The following is a 5265-nucleotide window of genomic DNA, read 5'->3' as shown; positions in this document are numbered from 1 at the left end:
AAAGTCTAAAAGTATTTGGTTTTAATATTCTTAAGTATCATTATTAAATGTATTTGCTAAAATATACTTAAGTACCAAAAGTAAAATTAAAAGCATAAATCGTTTCAAATTCCTTATATTAAGCAAATATTTTTAATTTACGGATAGCCAGGGGCACACTCCAACATAATTTACAAACGAAGAATTTGTGTTCRGTGAGTCCGTGATTCCAACAGATCATAGGCAATAGGGATGACCATGTTCCTGTCCTATCAGGAATCAAAGCAAGACCCAGATGCAGTAACAATATTTACTGTTCCAACAGGGACAAGCAGAAGACAGGTCAAGGCAGGCAGAGGTCAGTAATCCAGAGGAAGGCAGAGGTACAGGTCGGTGGGCAGGCAGAGGAAGGCAGAGGTACAGGTCGGCGGGCAGGCTCGTGGGCAGGCAGGCGGGCACAGAATCCAGAAAACAGGCAAGGGTCAAAACCGGGAGGACTAGCAGAGAGAAATAGAAAGCAGGAGCAAGGGAAAAACATGCTGGTAGACTTGAAAACGTACAAGACGAACTGGCACAGAGAGACAGGAAACACAGGGATAAATACACAGGAGAAAACAAGCGACACCTGGATGGGGTGGAGACAATAACGAGACAGGTGAAACCGATCAGGGCGTGACATGTCCTGCTAAACGGAAAAAATGGAACAAATACTTTTGGCTGTCAGGAAAAATTTATGGAGTAAAATGTACATAATTGTCTTTAGGAATGTAGTGAAGTAAAAGTAAAAGTAGTCAAAAAAATAAATAGCAAAGTAAAGTGCAGATACCCCCCAAAAATGACACTGCATAGAGGCATACTGTATGTACAGAACACAAGAACAGGAAGAATTCAATTTCAATTGGTATCAGTTGTTTAAGTTGTTGACACAGGATGCTGTAGAATGGTCTTGTAAGTAATTGTTTTGAAGGTTTTACTTGTTTGTTGGTTTGTGGTTGTCTCACCACTTTGGACAGACCTGGGTTAAATAGTAGACTATTTGTTTTCTCACACTTACTTTAGGTGCTCTTGATTTATCTTGCCTCCATTGCGCCGGTCAAGTTAAACAAGTGTACCTAAAGAATTGGAAAGGAAACTAACACTATTTTGACCATGTCATTCAACAGTTACAATACTCCAGACGACCAATAGGAGGTCTGTAGTGCACAGAGCATGTCTTGTCTTGTCATCTACAGTATACGAGTGAACAGGGGTYGAGCGTCATGAGTATATGTMGGGGAAATACCTACAGAATGAAWCAAGTACATTTMAGTCAGTCTTGCATTCCCTCTATGTAAAGATAGTGAAAACAACAGTGACACTACATAGACATCCTGTTGAAAACCACACACACAGAAACACAGAGAGCAGGTAGGAGGGTCCTGTGTGCACAAAGCCAGGAGGCCCACCTGACCAAAGCGTGGATATGGCCTTGTCTGAGGCTTACAGAAGACTACAGAGTACCTGTGAACTTGTTCACTGTGTGGGGGTGGGTGTGAWTGACATGCTATCAACACAACTAAAAGAGGACAACACATTACAGAGGAGAGACTCTTGAATAAATAGGTTGTTTCCCATACTTYTTCAACTACACACTGGAACTCAATACAAAACTACAGACAAACACAGTCATTGTCTTCGTCATATAGAGATCACTCTGCTACCCATTTTATTTTGAGTGATTGTGTGGCTCCTCCTGGTAACTAAGCTACACTTTATAATAACTTAGTTGATGTTAGTAGTAATGATCCAGGGATGATGACTAACTAGCCTTGTTTGATACAAGTGACTCTATGATTCTGAAATGGATTTATAACATGATACAGATGTGTAATATGTAAGTAATAAATGTATATAATACCTTGTTATAGATTCTTCACAGCCACACAGTGTCTTTGTTGTGCCTTTATTGACAGATAATATGACTACACACATGAGCTATCATAGGAAAGTCCTTTTTCTARGATTCTTAGTGAACAATTTGAACATTTTGACAATTCTAAAAGTTTCTGCCAACTCTAAAGTTAAAGCAGTTATGGGGACTTCCATGTACCCTATTGAAAGAGAAATGAAGTGCAGTACATATGCATATTCACATTTTGTATTGTTTGTGAAAACGTCTTAATTACAATGTGTACATTGTCATATTCAGATTATATTTTCAACAATATCAGCTCTCTTCAAAATCTACTCAGCTAAGAAGTCTATTTTTAGTTCAGGCTTTTCTCATGAAGAGAGTGAGTTGTGATCTTAATGACATGGGTGTGTTGTGGTTTTGATGCACTGAGGTGTGTGAAGACAGTGTGAGGTGAGGACTGATGSTCATGGCTGGGGGTTAGAGATTAGTTTAGGGACGTCAGAACATCACAGAGATCTGATACAGGATACAGCTTAAAAAGGAGAGTTTGAGACAACTGAAGTGCTKGTCAATATACAGTTGAAGTCGGAAGTTTACAAACACCATAGCCAAATACATTTCAACTCAGTTTTACATTCCTGACATTTAATCCTAGTAAATGTCAAAATAATATTAGAGAGAGGATTTATTTCAGATTTTGTTTCTTTCATCACATTCCCAGTGGGTCAGAAGTTTACAGACACTCAATTAGTATTTGGTAGCGTTGCCTTTAAATTGTTTAACTTGGGTCAAACGTTTCAGGTAGACTTCTACAAGCTTCCCACAATAAGTTGGGTGAATTTGTCCCATTCCTAGTGACAGAGCTGGTGTAACTGAGTCAGGTTTGTAGGCCTCCTTGCTTGCACATGCTTTTTCAGTTCTACCCAGAAATGTTCTATAGGATTGAGGTCAGGGCTTGTGATGGCCACTCCAATCTCTTGACTTTGTTGTCCTTAAGTCATTTTGCCACAACTTTGGAAGTATGCTTGGGGTCACTGTCCATTTGGAAGACCCATTTGCGACCAAGCTTTAARTTCCTGACTGATGTCTTGAGATGTTGCTTCAATATATCCACATCATTTTTCTACCTCATGATGCCATCTATTTTGTGAAGTGCACCAGTCCCTCCTGCAGCAAAGCACCCCCACAACACYATGCTGCCACCCCCGTGCTTCACGGATGGGATGGTGTTCTTTGGATTCCAAGCCTCCCCCTTTTTCCTCCATCATAATGATGGTCATTATGGTCAAACAGTTCCATTTTTGTTTCATCAGACCAGAGGACATTTCTCCAAAAAGTACGATCTTTGTCCCATGTGCAGTTGCAAACCGTAGTCTGGCTTTTTTTATGGCAGTTTTGGAGCAGTGGCTTCATCCTTGCTGAGTGGCCTTTCAGGTTATGTCTATACAGGACTCGTTTTACTGTGGATATAGATACTTTTGTACCTGTTTCCTCCAGCATCTGCAAGTAATCTGTCTGTAAACAATTGTTGGAATGATTACTTGTGTCTTGCACAAAGTAGATGTCCTAACCGACTTGCCAGAACTATAGTTTGTCAACAAGAAATTTGTGGAGTGGTTGAAAAACAAGTTTTAATGACTTCAACTCAACTGTATGTAAACTTCCGTCTTTAACTGTAAAGTACTATGCACATCATGTAATCAGGTTGCATTGTCCATCCATGCAAACTTACCAGTATAACTTAAGAATATGAGCAAAATTCAAACAATAAATCTAAATTACAGTGAATTCATGTTTTATGTGATCTAAAATGCACAACAGTATCACAACAGTAATGTAAAAATGAGTTTGACAAAATACAAGCAATTGTAACACAATTATAATGATAAAAACACAGTGTGTAACAGAAAAGCAATGCAAGTCTTTAAGGAGGTAAATCTATGTTTCAGTCCATGTTTTGGCACCTCACCCCAGAGTACTCCGTGTCTCTCTCCATGGCGATACTCTGTCTCCGGTCTTTGGCTTCTTGTGGATGACATTCAGAGCAGCGTAATGGACCGACGTGAATGTGTCATCATCTTCTTGATCCTAAGAGGAATAGCAAAACAAATTCCAAAGACATCAGGAAATGATCTGATAATTCTATAGAAGGAATTGTTCACACTTAATCAAAGTCATAGAATGGTTCACTATAAGGTCTGCATACCTGGTTATGAGAACTGGAGACTACCGGACCACTTGGCTGAGGATGCATTCCTTTTCGATAAACATGAAGGAATCATCAACATCATCATGATCATCATCAGTATACAATGAATCAACCCAGTTTCATGACTATAACATGTAATGTATACTGCACCAGCAGTTTAAGCATATATTGTGGACAATGATACCGCTTACCTGTGGACAGCAGAGAGGTTTTCTTGGTCATCTTATACATAACACAACCAAGGACAAGGACAATGATGAGGATGACACACAGACCCAACGTTACACCCAGACAGTACACCAAGAGAACATGGTCCTCCTTACAACCATCTGTGGAAATACAGACAGTGATAGAGGAGATTCAGGACATTTTSTTCAAGCAGGCATAAAATGTTAGAACATTTTAGAAATGTCAGAAATATCACTAACAATCCAGCTTGGTCCCGTTCCCAAACAGTATCTCCCAACATGTGACCACAGCACAGTAGTAAATCCAAACATCAGAGAGGCTGAGGTTCCTCTTGGGGAGGTTGTAGACACAGCTCTGTGCAGGAGACCCAGCCTCAGGGCTCTTCTCACACTGATCACTCCTGTCTCCATGGGTGTAAATGATTCCTGGAGGGGATTCTCCTGAGCCATGTCTGAACCAATAGACACTGTGTTCTCCTGCACACGTCTCGGTGTGTACAGTTCAGAGTCACAGAGTCTCCTGGCTGGACTGACTCAGACACAGATTGCTAGAGCACAGTCATGTTTCTGGAACCTGAAACTGACAAAAAGGTCCATTAACCCATAGAATTTCTAGAATATCACGGCAGRAAGTGTTTTAACTGATGATTTGTTAAAATAAAATCTCATCTGATTTAGAGAATACCTCYTATTTACACCGTATATCTCTATATTCAGATTTAAAAAACAAACTTTCTCTTTAACCTCTACAATGATAATTGCCCTTTCTCCAAACTCCATCTTACTGTTATAAAAGCTCCCACAGTATTATGTGCCTGAATCTGACAGCTGCATGTCTGAGATCCTTAGGTGGTCTTTTCTTGGCCATTTTCCACTGAGGAGTGAGGGTTACCCTTAAACTCATGATAGAATGTTGCAAACTTATTGACAGTTGAGAAGAGCTGAAGTTTATCTCCCAAGGTTTGCTTGTACCAAGAGAACAATACTGCCATGTC

At 39.9% G+C, this 5265-nt stretch overlaps 1 pseudogene; it reads right to left on the bottom strand.

Moving 5' to 3' along the window:
• Positions 1–1920: 1920 nt before the first annotated feature.
• On the bottom strand, positions 1921–4833 carry LOC111960164 (uncharacterized; annotated as a pseudogene).
• Positions 4834–5265: the final 432 nt, after the last annotated feature.

This window comes from Salvelinus sp. IW2-2015, linkage group LG37 (assembly GCF_002910315.2).
Source record: "Salvelinus sp. IW2-2015 linkage group LG37, ASM291031v2, whole genome shotgun sequence".
Taxonomy (NCBI): Eukaryota; Metazoa; Chordata; class Actinopteri; order Salmoniformes; family Salmonidae; genus Salvelinus; species Salvelinus sp. IW2-2015.
The sequence above is the reverse complement of the archived record's forward strand: the minus strand, read 5'-3'. Positions and strand labels throughout refer to the sequence as shown.